This window comes from Anopheles coluzzii, chromosome 3, assembly GCF_943734685.1.
Source record: "Anopheles coluzzii chromosome 3, AcolN3, whole genome shotgun sequence".
Taxonomy (NCBI): Eukaryota; Metazoa; Arthropoda; class Insecta; order Diptera; family Culicidae; genus Anopheles; species Anopheles coluzzii.
In genome coordinates this window covers 65481203-65496891 of record NC_064671.1, presented here as the reverse complement: position 1 = coordinate 65496891, position 15689 = coordinate 65481203, and the positions used below count along the sequence as shown (strand labels likewise).

At 42.1% G+C, this 15689-nt stretch overlaps 1 protein-coding gene across 2 annotated transcripts in view; it reads left to right on the top strand.

Annotated features, from left to right (window-relative positions):
- LOC120960171 (uncharacterized) overlaps positions 1-15689 on the top strand; it is a 284474-nt gene that overhangs the window by 207134 nt on the left and 61651 nt on the right. Inside the window, exon 1 of one of the 2 annotated variants that reach the window (XM_040384180.2) lies at positions 12330-13577. The exons of the other annotated variant lie outside the window; for it this stretch is intronic. The gene's annotated coding sequence lies outside the window, so the exon portion shown is untranslated. Of the gene's footprint in view, positions 1-12329; positions 13578-15689 lie in introns of those variants that run through there. 2 annotated transcript variants of the gene reach the window in all.

The following is a 15689-nucleotide window of genomic DNA, read 5'->3' as shown; positions in this document are numbered from 1 at the left end:
GAATCGAAATGGATACAAATGTACCGTGCCGCAGCAGTGGCGTTCGCAGTTGTCGATGCATTGGACATTGGAAGATGTTTATTATCGGGGGGCCCCGGTCGTGCGTTGTGTTTACAATCGATGATCGTGTCGGTACATGCTTTTCGTGGTTTTGATGCACGCTATCTGGATGCCCATCGATTGATGACTGATAGTTGGGTTGTCACGGTGTGGTGCGCCGATCCGGTGGGAAGTTTATGACACATTGGAAGTACTGGAAGATGAGTGGAAAAAAGGGCAGTCCTTTTCCAGGAGGTCCGCGATACGATCTGATAGGCGATGAGCGTTTTTTTTTTTGTTTTCGCTGGAAACAAATGAAGTGCTCAGTCAAGACTACGTGATTGGAACTAGTGTTGGGATAATGATGAAACTTTATGGAACTGTAGGAATAGAATGGAAATAGGCCCATTTGCAAAAGGAACGAAATGGGTAGGTTAATTGATTGGGATTGATTTTCTCCAGGAAATTTTAATCAAACTACATTTTAATCAAAATATATTGATGATATTTGCAAGGATAAATTAAACAGTATCAGTAAACTATAAAATATTTTAAATTTATCTTAAATATTTCAAATCCATTGTTGAATTCGCTGTGCATAGTCTTCTCGAAACTAGGATCGATCCGACCGAATCGACACTAACCTAATCTTAGTCCAAATTTTTGAGCCTAGGTCCAGTCATTCCGAAATACCATGCCGTTTGATCACTATTAGTCATTTGTTTTTTTTTTCCGGTGCAAGAAGTGACTTCAACTTTGTGGGTGACGTGACATTCAACATGTTAAAGCTGTTATTTTTTCGCAATGGTACAATTCAAACGAAGAGTGGATAAAAAGTGATAACGGTGGCGAATGTTGGAAATAGCATAAGTATAATGGCATTGTTGTGTTGCTGTGGGCATCGAATATGTATGGTAATGCAAGATTACATCAAATCACATAACGCAAGCACAATATAATCACCAAAACTTTCCCATGACATGTTCAAAAACACATTCACACACTGTATTTTAGCCTTTTGGGTGCAGAAATCAAGCGAATAAATAGTGCAAGTATTCTTGATCAGTGTGCTCATTTAAAAAGTGCATTCCAGGAGAGAGAAAGTATTCTTGTTTCCACCTCTGGCCTTGTTTCAAGTACGTCCCAGTGTTGCTTGAGGTGAACATTAGAGACAACGGCATTATGCCTAACAAGGACGTTAGGTGAGTTTGTGCAAATGTATTTGAATCTCCATTGCTCTAGAAATCGTTCAACCGCTTGTTTCAGAAACAATGAATGCTCCATATGTCGGCAAAATATTGCCGAAACTCAGCGAATGGAGGTGCTGTGTGGCCATACGTTCCATCGCCATTGCTGGACGTGGTGGATACAAACGTATGCTTTCTGTCCCGATTGTCCGCGCAGGATGTAGCTTGATAGGGAAGAGATCGGTCATCTCCATTTAACGAGCGTTACGAAGTACTCCCTGGTATTGAGTTCATAGGGATGTATGTTGATGAAAATAAATAAATGTTCATAGGTGGAAGCTTATTTTCCGAAGGTTGTGTTTTTCAAATGTTTTTAAATATTATTACGAATATTATTTATTGATGAAAATCGTATGGATGTTCTCAACCAAGCCATTCCTGGGGCATAGTTATGGATAACATAAAATCCATTTCCTCATTAAGTGGAACGACTTAGCTCAGATTTGTCTTGTCGTTTGTCGACAAGCAAATAGATCATTTTATACATATTTTCTTAACAAAACAACAAAAACAAAGACCCCTTCACCGTGGCGAACGTTCTCGTAGAATGAATGAATAAATTGACTTTTCTTCGTTTCGTATCACCGCTCAGCTTCGCTATCACTCCACTATCTTCTCCAGCTTAGAAGAAAAGGTTTCTCCCGATGTTGAAAGCCATTGGTTTGAGAGAGGGACGGAGGAATGGGTCCATTTTTAATTAAGAGTCAAATTTCATTTATGCGCATCTTCATTTCCATGCTATCAAGATTTGTCAAAAGCGGCAGTTCGAGAATAAACGTTAGTGTGATTGTGTGTATACTTTGCGCTTTCCTTCCATTCTGCGCAAGCAACCGATTTGAGAATGTCCTTTTTGCTTCCCTAAGATATTGAGATGCTCTAGAAACTTACCCTTTTTTTTGCTACGCAAACTTGTGTATACTGGCCGGCTATAGTTTTTGTGTGTTTGCTTTTTGTCTTTCCGCTTTTTTTTTGTGATCCTGTGTGACAAACCGTGCTCCGGTCTGTCTACTTTAAGGCCTGCAGAAGATGTACGAAGAATACATGAATAATTTAGGACATCGGACGTGGGTCAACGGGCGTAGCGTATTATGGAAGGCTTTTAATGCGCCCTATACATTCATCTAATCAATTCGAGGAATGAATATACATGCGTCTCAAGGAGTTTACGTCCCTCCCTGCGAAGGATTGTCTCCATGGTTTCTTCCCAACGTGAAGCAACCGAAGCTAACGATAATGTTTTTTTTATCACATTTGTTCGCCTTAATTGCAGGTAAAGAAAGGAGCTGACCTCCCTAGATTGTGTGAGTGCGTTTGTGGTCCCAGTAGTAGACCACAGTAACTTAATTAAAGTAATTAATTGTTTGACTCTAAATCTTTGTCCGGTGAATCCGAAACACAGGCTGCTATTTTGCTGTATGTGAACACTCGGACGTCTACGGAGGAGCCCGCTGTGCTATGCTATCGATATTGGGATATTTGGATTGATCATCAGGACAGGAATTGTGTCGTCTTTCGGTTTTGTTCGTGATTTTCCTTTTGCCTTTTGCCGGAACAAACCCCTCCCCTCCCTGAAACCGTTGATTGTACTCCAATGCGGGAGGAAAATCCAATGCCCTTTACTGGTTTATGACAACACGATCCGGAACAGTCAGCTCATTTTAATGAATAGTGATTCATCAGCAAACCAGGGGGTTTTGCTGGTTCCGGGGTAGGGTACAATTCAAATTCTTTGGAAGCAATGTATCCCACGGACCTGTAGGATTTGTGCCTAGTTTTAGATGAAATACTGTAGACGAGGAAGGAAATGGATTGCAATCGGAATTTAGTCGTAATTGACAGATTTATCAGCAGGAATCGTTTTGCCCGGTTGTATGACAGGTTTGATTAAAATTGGACGGATTTTAATGAATGATTTTAATGAGATATACGATTCGTGTAGCTTAGGTATCGATGACACAATCGTATTTTGATGAAGGAGGAATAATTTTTATATCGATTAATAAAAGTAATTCATTGATTTAAACAAGTTGCGTTCAAATTAATTAAACAATGGGCATATTCGCTTCAAATGAGAATAGAAACACAACCCGTCTTGTTAAAGACTGCACTCTTTACCACGGATCCATTTGTAACATACTATTCAATAATGGTTAAACGCCATACCGTTGAAAATGCGAAATAACCATTAAGCCAACAGTTTCATCCAAATTAGTCGTAAATGATTTGATGTTGGCTCAAATTGTCATCCGAACTGAATATAACAAGCCTTCATCTTCAAAGACATGGCACGTTTTGACCTTTAATTTTTGTATTTCTGTTATGCGTCGAAAGGGCACCGAACAGCTCACCAGGAATGCAATGGTCAAACGAAATCATTATGCCATCTTCATCTGAAATTCTCTTCTCGGAATAACGAGAAGAAACGGGGTGCCAAAAGGTCAAGAGCAGCTGCGGCGAAAAGGGCAAAACCCTTTGCGTAATGTTTGTAACGCGCGTAAAGAGGAGAAAGAGGAAAAAAATTGGTCCAGTTTCTGCTTCCAACAATTTCCGCACCGAAATGTTTGATGCCTCTTGTTACACCATCGAGCTGCAGCTGTATCTACCTCAAACCCTGTCCCGTTTGCATGCTTCCGAAACAAGCTAATCGGGCTGTGTTCGGGCCTTCATCCTTCATCACGGCTCACCGTGCCCTGTAGAAAGAGTTAAGCTTAATCCTCTGCAGTAGTAGTACAAATAAACATTCCCATTAAGAGCGCAGCAGCAGTAGCTGTGCGGAAAAGCGGACAGGGGTAAAACTTGGGCAGCTCGTAAAATTTTCAGCAGTTTATCTCACCTGCTGGACCGGGGCCAAACGCTGGGTTGGGGTCGGGCAGAGATTATAAAACACAACTTTGGTATTGCCATTTGGGCCAGAGAAAGAGCGAGAGAGAGAGAGAGAGAGAGAGAGAGCGAGAGAGAAAGCAAAAAAAGAGAGAAGTATATGCAAGAGAGAGCACCCTGTTCTAATGGCAGACTATTTGGTGATGGAACGGGATAGACATTTTACAGATAGAAAATGCTCGCCAGAAAAGAAATGGCTGGGATGTGATGGGGGTAATTTCCTTGGTAAAAGTTTTCCGCTCAAGCAGAAACAGCTGCAAAGCCGTTCTGAGGGTGGAGAGGCTGTTTGGCCAAACAAGCATTAGAAAATCGCTTAAACTCCCACAAACTCGATTCACTTGTCAGGAGTTTTTTTTCTGAGCAAGGAAAATAATGTCCTACCTGTCTGTGTGTGAGATGAGACATGTGTGGGACGAGAAGATGGGTGTTACAGTTTTATTTTTCTTCTTTTAGACTAAAGTTTGAAACTCTCGTTGATCGTGCGTCCTTCGTCTGCCGTGGTGATGGTGTAACAACTCGATTGCCCGACCGTTGAGGAGCAATGTTGCTGCACGGAGCACGACGTCGATACGCATTTGCATAATCCGGATGCGAACAGGGCATGGTTTGCTTAGTTTAGAAACCTTGAAACTCACACACACAAAGGGGGAAAACATCGCTCAACTTAAAACCAGCAAAACAGCGGGAAACACTAATCCTGCTGCGACCTCCTCCCGGGTTGATTGAATGTTACGTGTTACAGTGATTACGCTCGGGCCGCTGTCGTCGAAAACATTCGGTCCCAGGGTTTTTTGGTTAATGTGTGTCACCTGAAGGACACTCGTCTTTCCTCCGTTCTCCCCCAAAACAGGCCCGGAACGGACGTCGCAGTCCCGCTGTAATTTGCGACTCTAATTAAATAAAGTCAAACTGTAATGAACCACGCAAAAGTAGCTAAGCAGGCTAAGCAGCAGCAGCAGCAGCAGGTGATGCTTGGGCAGCAACTGCACACACAAACGATGCCCGTCAAAAACCGTCAACTGTCACGAAACGTTGCTGCCTCTGCTCTGCCGGGGATGCTTCCCCACTGGCAATGGCGTCAGCACACGCACACGGACTGCCTGCTGCAGCAAGGGATTGCTTGCTGGCTTGGAAAAATAACACGCGACCCCATGGTGCTCGGCGGGGGGAAAACTCCACCGTTCCGTTGGCTTCTGGCTGGGAGATGTCCCGGTTTGGAGACTTTTATTTTTGTAGCAACGACTTTTCACGTGAGAGGTGTGTGGCTTGCGACTTTTTAAAGTCCCTGGAGCGACCTGAAGAGGGGAAATTTCCCGGGCAAACTCTCTCGTGACCTGTTCGATTTGCATGTCAACCCCGGAAATGTGACCGCATCGAGCGTCACGAGGCAGCGTGCTACTTGGCGAAGGTAATTAAAGACTGTGTGACCTGTGTGTGAGTGCTGTGTGTTTGGGAAAACGTCAAAAGTTTTCGTTTTCGGGTAAGGAAGGAAATGTGAGTTGAAAAAAGAAAAAAAAAAACTACAGACTTGGAAAAACTACAAATGAGAAGAGAAATTAAAGAAAATTAGATCGAGAAAAAAGCCAAACAATTCGACCGTGCGCGTTTGAAGCTGCACAAGTTTGTGCCTTATAATGAAGATGTGCGGCAGGGAGAACTAAAAAAAGGCAAAGGGAGGGCTCAAGGGAAATTGGAAAGGGAAGGTAAAAAGTTTGTATTTTAATTTCTCTTCGTTGTTTTTTTTCTTCTTTTTTTGTAAATGAGACAGCGCCATGGTTTTGCGACAGAGCGTAGTTTCAATTTAATAAAATAACTAGTTTCGGGAAAGTTTGTCCGCACGCCAATGCGGGGGGAAGGAGCACAAACTAACGGGACGCTATTATTTGCTGGAGTGAATGAGCTGCCGCAGCAGTTAACGCTTGTGTGTATGTGTGTGTTGTCTGAAACGTCCTGATCTTGTCTTGGACAGATTGAGCAAAGAGTGGCATATTTTTGTGGAGTCAAACGGTGTTTGGAGTGAATTTTCTGGTTTTTATTTCTATTTTAGTTACATGCAGGGAGCGTATCTTATAAATGGAAGGCGTTTTTGTTGAACATTTGTTATTGCAAATACTCCAATTTACTCTTGTAAGGAAGTTCGTTGCTTGGAACTTGAAAATTTGAGTGCAAAAAACCATAATCGGATGTTTGAACCATTTATCGTTTAGTTAGAGTTGCCATGTCAATACAGGCGGTATACACACCCCCGAGATACACTAGTAATGGGGGTCGAAACGGCCGCAAAGTTCCGGGTATCTCGATATTTTGCGCATGTCGAATTTCACGGCTTGAAGCAAAAATATCAGTAATATTTGAGTAATTTTACCTGACGTAATAGATTTTAGTCAATAAAAAACTCTTACACAGTTTGAAGGGTTATTCATGAACTACGTTACATTAAAAATGCAATATTTGATAAATATCCCTCCTATAGCATCCTACAGCCTCCATTTCTCTAGTGTAAGAACAAATGTTACGCTAACAGAAATATTTTGTTGAAGGTATTTGTTCTTCCTATATTATTATGTTATGGATTGATGCTATAATCAATTATAATTGCTCCATTTTAATATTTTTGGATGAATAATTCTTTTTTCATACAATCATTTGATTGCTAACTAAACATCCATAAACAATATTTGAATTTTGAATAACGTTGAAAGGCTCATTCTGTTCTGTACGTATCCGTTATGAAATTGACAGGATTTAATAATTGCAATGAAAAAAGTATCATTGGGGCTCTTTCCGTTTTAAGTTCGTAGGCTGAAATTTCTTTTGAATTTTAAAATGTTTGCATTGTATAGCAATTTTCGAGCAGCTATCTAAGTGAGTATAATATACAGGTGGGCTTATCGCAAGGGGTATGAATTTAGAAGGCTGATTTTTATCGCTTCTGTTTCTGAATGAAGATTTTAAGAGTATTTTGTGTATTCGTCAAGCCTCCAGAAAGCTTGTTTGAGCAAAAGGCTTCGCCAGTCCTGTCAAAAAGTGATGTTCAAAATTAGTTATAAAAATGCTATGAAACCATACACTTTGATGCTAGATTCCAACACCTGATCTCTTTAATGCACCTTGGGGTAAATGTAAACCAAACCGTGTTTTCGAGCAGGTACTTGAATCTAATTCTAGCTTTGAGGCTAGAATAATCTAGGCTGAAAATTGCAGGCTAGTTTTATGTGTGATTTTGTATCGAGTGTTAACATGATTTCAGCCTCCAACTGTCAAACTCCATACAAAAAGCTGACTAGAACCGTGAAGGGCCCCATTGCCAACTTTCGAAAGCAATAAAAATGCTTTGAATACCAATATGAGATTGTGCATAATGTTATTTGCACAAAAAAGATTTAGAATAGACCGATTAGCAATATGTAGCAATACATAAATAAATATGCAGCAATATGCTAGAATGTAACACCCTTATTAGTATTGGCGTTACGTAATGTATGGACGAGCCTGTACATAATACTAAAATAACAAGTTGTTAACTTAAATACGAACAAACAAAACGTTGGAGGCAAAAAGTTATATAAACTGTAAATGACTGTTGCTTTAAAGGCACAATCGAATGCTTACGGTCAATGTATGTGTGATTTCTAGGCAATATTCGACAACATCGACTAATGTATTTTCATCTAATTTCAACAAAATTCTCCTTCAAACCATTGCAACTAGTATGTGTACACGAAATGTTAAAAGAAAACGGCATAATCTTCGTATTCAAACCCATTATTGGGGTCAGCACTTTTCGTCATCTTCGCAACCCTAGTCTGCGCGAACGTGAGTAAAGGTAGTAACATCAAGCAACCTTTTGTTCTCCCTGGTACGCCCGTTGTCGAACAACCGACAAGTCCCGGAAAATCCGCCCCGGGCTAATGAAAATCGTGCCCTGTCAAACGTCGCCGGTACGGATGTGTTGATCCCATGTCCTGTGGCATGTGTGTGTGTGTTTGGATGTGTGTACTCAGCCCACATGGTGAGGTGACACTTGGACCGTGGGCTCCTCGCGACACGACGACAACGCGTTTTCGGGCACGCACCGTTACGATGCGCGCGTCCAAAAAGGTTGCGCTCAGGCCGCCTTCACTCCTCGGCGAGTGCGTGCGAGTGCTAATGTGAAGTGCTCGTGCGAAAGGCACATGTATTGGGTGTGTATGTATGTCCTTGTTTTCACGGACTTACCTGTGTATCGGGGGGCTTTTATCTTAGACGCTTAAAAGCGAAAAAAGAGGCATTATAAAGCAAAATAGGGAAGTTCGCCGACATTCTTTCGCCTGGCCACGGCCCAAAGGTGAAGGACTTCAGGACGACCCATTAACACCGTGTGTGTGTGTGTGTGTGTGTGTGTTTATATGAGTGGCTGAGAGAGAGGGAGGGCGAGCGATGGCGAGAAAAAGCGGCTTGGATTACCGGAACGTGTGTTGCCTGCCTGAGAAGCGGACGGAAATTTTCGCCGGAAATGGTTCACTTCCGAACAAGGGGAAGAGAACGGACGGACGGCTCGGAATGGGAAACAGGGATAAATCTGAACAATGCTTGTCGGGGTTAGAGAAATGAGTGGGCAGGAACATGAGGGGAGGGGAGACGTTTGGGACACCTGAAGCAACGGTGCTTTGCTGTAAGTATCAGTTACTTTGTTTGGGTAAGGTTGGGAGCGCTACCGAGCGGGATTGAGTTGAGTTGGGGCAAAGGATTTCCTTCAATTCCGTCACGTGACGAGACGTCAACGTTCGTTCTTAACTCATACACACACAAACACACACACGCGCATGTACTGCGGAGGTTGTTTTTTTATGTGATCCTTCACTTTAGTGAATAGTTTGACGCTGTATTGCGGCACGGAAAGTGTCAGAAAATGTGTTTTACTTTTTGCGTTTGGAAAGGTTCCGCTTGGGTGATTTTTTCTACTCGGAAAAGTACAGTACAGTTTAGCTACGTGAAGAGTAGGTGGGCTTTGTTCGTATTGCCGGGCCGGGTGGCTCAAGTTTCGTTAGTAGAATTGAAGTTGATTTTCTAGGAAATGGAAGTATTTTTGGATGAATAAAAATCCTTTGTTGAAATCTATTGGGAGTTGTTACTTTGTTAAGGAGCTTATAAGATACATAGACTATCTTTTCCGGAAAAGATTTATTTTTAGTTTATTTTCTTTCTCATTTGTTAATGTTTCTCATACTGATTTTAGTATGAGGCTATCTTCCGCATAGCATTGAAGAGTTCGATAAGGAAGTGTATGCAAATTGTGCCAAAAAATCCTTACTTCACAATCCTTTCTTTTACAATCGGACCAACAAGAAAACATCTAGAAATGGAATATTATGCAATTTTACTTGTATATATTAAACATTTTCGTTAGATGAAACATAGGTTAATCGCCTTGTTTGCTGTAAAATTATCAATGAATCGATTGCTTGTTCTCGAGAATATTTATTTATTTTACGTTTTAACTATTTATCCAACCTTTCCCATAAGTTTTTAATACGGATTTGACTCATAAAATCCATGAATTCTTCAATTGACTAATTTACTTAGTGATTACGTTTATCATAGTCAAATTGCGATTGATGAAAGAGATCTCGCATCGCTTAAGAAATCCAAAAACTTTTCGAGTTGTACAAGAAAAACCAAAAAAAATAATATTTGGATGAAAATGAAAAAATGGTTTCGGATTTGTTTTACAAAAGTTGTTAAAATATCAATGAAAAATTTGATACACCCTTTCTGATGGATACATTTGTTAGTCACAAATATTTGATGAAAAATTCTTTACAGACACAACTCGCGGGTTAGGCTTCAAACTCATACAAAATCGTGAATTTCTGGAAGTATCTTACCCATTTTGCTATAGATTTAGACATTATCTTTTTTCAATTAATCAAACAAGGTGGTCAGCACAAACACGTGTTACTTTTGATGATGATGATGAAAAGTCCCACCACTTATCCCCACACAGGTTTGAGAAGGACAAAAGTATCTATAAGATAATTGATAGGATATTACAAACGATTTTAAGCTTTGCATGAGGCAGACTACTAAAACCAATGCGATAAAATGAACTACGGTTTTGCCTTTGACTCTGTTTTTGGTCACCATAATGTGAATGAGGATTTCTATGGAATTTTGCCGCAAGAAAGTAAAGATTACTAACAGATTACTGGACTTGTATGACACCTTGCACTCCCCGACTGTCAAATGAAAATTTGTCTAAGTCTGGACTGGACTAGACGAACCGACCTGTAGTCCTGGACCTTGGACAGCATCAAAAGTAAGAGTTCACTGTTTCTAAAGTACGTAAATGTTTTTTGTATAATACCAGCTGGTATTTGTTCTAATACCAGCTCAAACACATTGATAATCAAAATGACGCCAATATCAACATCAAATTTTTCTATTCTGTATTAAATAAACCAGTTTTTGCCATTCCTTTCGTCCCTAAAATGTCCCTTAAAGTTTTTTTTTAATTTTCCATTATTTGTTAAAGGTCAACCAGCACAGCTGAGCTCCTTCATGTTAAAATTGCTTCCTTTTATGGTATGGCCAGAATTTTTAGTCAAGCAACAAATGAAGCCATACACAAGACACGACACCACTGGGCCTACAAGCACTGGTGGATGATAAATTTGTTAAAAAATTATAGCAAATTTCACAATAAAATTAAACGACCACCAACACCCCCCGCAAGGACTTATCGAGACCGAACCGATTTGCAGCGTGCAAACACGCTGGCCCGACCAGGCTGCTTCCCTCCTCCCATCGATGCAATCTTGAGATTTTATCGCGCGTGAAAACGGACCAATAACTTACGGTGAAGGAAGCAGTCGTGGGTTGCCTGAAGCGTGCAACACAAAAAAAAAACGGGACCAGCCGCCCATTCACACCTTGCCTTTTTTTTCGATCGGTTTGGGCGGTGGATGAGGACTTCGTGTTTTTTTATTCGTACTCTTTGAATTGTGGCCCATTTTTGCGCTGTCTGCCCATTACGGGTAATGGTAATAGCCCACGGCATTACCTTTTGCGCGCGGGTACTTGTTGCGCGGTTGGGGTGTGACGGTGTTTGATTTTGAAGCTTGACGGGTTTAGAATTTCGCTTCCCTTTGGGGAATCTGTGTGTTTTTTTTTCTCTTTTCTAGAGCAAAGAGCTTCAATATTCAACGGATTTTCCTCACACACATATACACACACAGACACTATATCCGAAACACTATAAAAAAGGTTATCAAACAGTGAATAGCGTCAAGTCAGCAAATTTCCGTACGGTACGGTGGGAGCCTTTTTACTTCATTGGAATTTCGAGTTTTTTTTCTTCATCCATGTACGCCTTTCCGCCTTCCGGAAGTAATATCTGTGCTGTGTACCGATGTGGCCTTCGAGCTGTGTTTTTCTCGTTGCTGCAGACACACACACCGACATACATAGCTGTGAACTGTTTGTTTACATCTGTGGGCTAGCAAACAGAGCGCGAAGCGAAGAACAAATCAACCGCCATCAACCGACCACGTGGGCACATTCGATGGATTTTTCAACCCTGCTCGCCTAGCACAGAAAACAGTTAGCTCTTTTTTTCGCCATTCCTGTAGGCTTGCGACGATGATCACGTGTGATTGTGTGTGTGTATGTATGTGGTTGAGATTTAAATCGACAAAGAGATCTGGACCACTCACAGCTTAAAATTCGTGCTCCAGAAGGGGGATAAAAACGGTCGATTTTCCCTAATTCCTATTTGTTTATCGCGAATACTGCAGATATGCCGTGAGAGAAAATTCCCACACTTACACACACACTTACACACAGACAGCAAGGAGAAAATGAAAAGAGAATAAAATAAAATACAAAAAAAGATCAACACACTGAACGCTTGAGCGCGTTGTTTTCGAACTGTTTCACTTGCCGTTCCTTAATTTCCGGGGCGTACAAACGAAAGCGTACCAGAGCGTGCTGTGTGCACTTCGGGAAACGTGTCTTCGGGGCCCGCTTTTCCCGAACCGCTGCTCTGCTTCGGTTGCAAGGATATGTACAACCGTTCTCTCTTCGTCGTGCTCTCTACTCTCCCGCGCGGGCAAATCAGAGAAGCTTTTCCTTTCCCAGTGGCTGGCAAAATGGGCAAAAGTCGACATTGGCGATTTTAGTCCTCGCTTGACCCTGCTCGAGCTCGGTTCGTTTCGGCAGAAAGCGGGCGTGTTCGGTTCGTTCGTCACCGTTGCGTAGCCCGCAAATCGATTCCAAACGTCGTTTGTCGCCGCAATGTCCTAGTGGTACCGTAAACAAAAGGGACCTGTTTGTTTTTTTTTTACTGCAACGCTAACAGGGAAGAGGCTTTGTGGGTTAAGAAAAAAAAAAACGGGTGGATTTCCTGTGCGTCAGTGAGTATCGTGGTCGGGGATTGAGAATTTGCACGAAATCGAAGATATTCTGTATCTAACGTGTTTCAGTTTAGTGTGTGTGTGTGTGTTTTTTACGCATCTTCGTTTTCCCGCTGGTGGTTCCCAGCTTTCGTTCATTGTGTTTTTCATGCGCTCGGCACGTGTTGGGATGGTTTTTTCTTGTTGGTTGTTGTTTAAATAAAGCTCCGATGGAAATGAGTGGCATCGTGAAGCCGTTCTGCCTGTAAATGGCCTCGCTAGAGATAGCTACTGCATGTCGGGCAGTGTGTAGGAAGATTGAAGGTGGTGAAAGTAACAAACAAGCTCAACATTTATTTTAAAACAAAACTCCAACCATCGGGTCGGGTGTTTGCCGTTGCCCTTTGCCGGGGAGGTTGCCGCGAACAGTACCGTTTGGCTGTGGCGTTCGAACAGATGGAATTCCGGCACAGTGATTTATCGTCCAGCTGCCGAATGGCATAATTTATGCCTGCATCCGAAAACCTCCGGCCACGGGTTCGGGAACGACTCGATGCGCCATGCTGTGCGGGCTGTTGTGCACTTTGAAATGCTCCGGATGCATTTTTCCTCTGTGTGTGTGTATGTGGGATGAGAAAGAGTGAGTGAGACAGAGAGAGGGAGAGAGGAGAGAGGTCGTCCACCCAGTTTCCCTAGTGATGCTGTGAAATTGTTATGATGCTGTGCTAGTTGATGAGCGCTGACGAGGAAGGTGATGAGTGGTTTGAAAGAGCCATAAATCCTGTCGAACCCTGCACAGTGAAAACATACTGTGGGTGTGTGAGTGACAAGGGAAAATATGTGAATAACAGAAAAGAGGAAGTTTGGGAAAACAAAACGGTGAAGTGCAAAAATTCTTGTACAATTCGTGTACGAGATCTGTTTTTGTGTGACGTTCGAAAACGTACGATTTGACAAATCTTCTGCATCAATCTAACACAGAGCGCCAGAGCGGTTGGCTGGTTGGTGCATCTTCGATGTGCTGCTGGCAGTCATAAAGGTAATGCCATCGTACACGGGGGAAGTGGAGAATGGGGAGGAAGGGATTAGAGCGTTGCCCTTTAATGTGTTACTATTTTTGTGGTATTTCATTTGCTCTTTAAAGCGATACATTAAAGTGTTTCGGCAGACATTTTTGGAAGTAAGATGTAGAATTCTTCAAAACCCTTGTATATTTACGCCTTAAAGTATGCAATTGACAATATAGTAGACGTTTTGGTATAAATAACAACGTTTTATGCTATCAATCTTGCGTTCGAAGCTGCTTGGTCCTTCAAACCGGATACGAAATCTACAAATTAATGAATTAGGTTGAAAGTAGTTTAGATACGGTATGTTGAATGTTTGGAGACATTTAATTAATCTTGTTTCGATTTCAAATTAAATATAATAAATAAAAGAATAAAATATTATTTTATATTGCATACCTTCAGGCGTCGTCGAGGGGAATCATTTTTAAAGGATTTAAAGTTTTGATACCTTGTGAATTGTAAATAGTATTTTCTCTTGAAGATTTTTGGATTTTGAAGCTTGTACTGTTCTAAAAGTACAATTCCAAATATTAAATTGTTTAATAGTAATCCTTCAGGCGTCTAATGTGCAACACGAGCGTTGAGCACTAATGTTTATTGGCATCTTTTGTGGATAAACTAAAGTTGTATGTATTTTATTATAAAGTATTTCTCAATAGTTTGCATATAATGACAAACAAAGAAGAATATTGAAGTCTTCCCTTCTTTCTTAAAAAGTAAAATTAAAAGCTCCCTTCAAGACACTAACCAGCAGGCCCGATTAATGTACCCATCGGTCCCGGTACACTTAGCGGTGGCAATAAAACAAACCACTTCGCTCCCGAGGCACTTTCTTTATTAGCAGCGCCACCAGGATTCTGGTTCAAGTCCCATTTATCACCGCCGGTGCTCGCCACTTTAATTCTTTGCCAAAAATACTAACACCATACCTCAGCCGCCGTCTCCTGCGCTACGCTACGCCGGAAAAGGGAATTCAAAACACCGTTCCGCCACTGATTGGCGTAATCCTTTTCCGGGCGCTTGGCCCAACCCCACGGCACGGTCCTACATTAAGTAGGACGAAATTAATTATGAACCATCCCTGTGCTTAGGAGCCGGGATGAAGCAGAGGGGGACCCGCTGCTCGTTCTAAATCGATTTTCCGATGTCATCCCAGTGCGACCCGGCGACCGAAAGCGCCGAAGCAATCGAAGCGCAATGTATAATATTATCACTCGAAAATAAGCTAATAGACACAATATCATCTTTCACCGGCGGAAGTCTTTCCCCGAGGTCTCGAAGTGGGAGTCGTGAAGGTGGGAGGGAGGTGCTCTTTCTTTTGTGGCGGCTTCGATGGGAAGCAAAGGGAAACGGGGCGAATGTTCTTAATGATTTATGCGTTTGCTCAGGCCCGGGTAAGGAGCGGAGCGTTTGCGGGTGTGCTTTGTAAGTGAGCGAAGCGATGATAAACAGAGTGTTTGATGCGGTTTTGCGCTTCGATACGCCGCAGATGAGTGGCGATAAAGTTTTCGCAAACGTGCCGACTTCCAGCTCGATATAAACAGACACACAGAGCCAGAAGGATCGGGGGAGGCGATAGGTTCTCATCCACATAAACCAACCATCCGGGGATGTGGTTCGTGGGCACACCGTTTACGTGCTGCTGCTGTGTCGTGGAATGCATGGGCGGTGGGAGCCCACGATGCCACGAGCGTCATCGAAACGCTGGGATGAGTTGTTGGGATTTTGTGGCTAGTTTTCGGTAACGCGGTCGGCCCCGCCAATCGAAGTGAGGCAGAGGACCAATCGAAGTGAGGCATGGTAAAGGGCTTTGTTTCGGTACAAAATTTAATTAGTTTGATTGATTTTTCCGGGTAAACGTTTTCCAATCGGTTCCCACGATTAGGGATCGATCGCTAATTGAATGATAAATATCTCATAACCAGCGCTGACGTGATTGATCACAGCAGGGATGGGCAGGGTGTTTGCAGTGTGGACAGTGCGGGTAAGCGTTGTTGGGAGTTGCCGGATTTTGTGGGATTTACTAAGGCGAATGTCGGCGAAAGTGGATGAATTGTAGCGTGAAGAACGTTAGATAAATT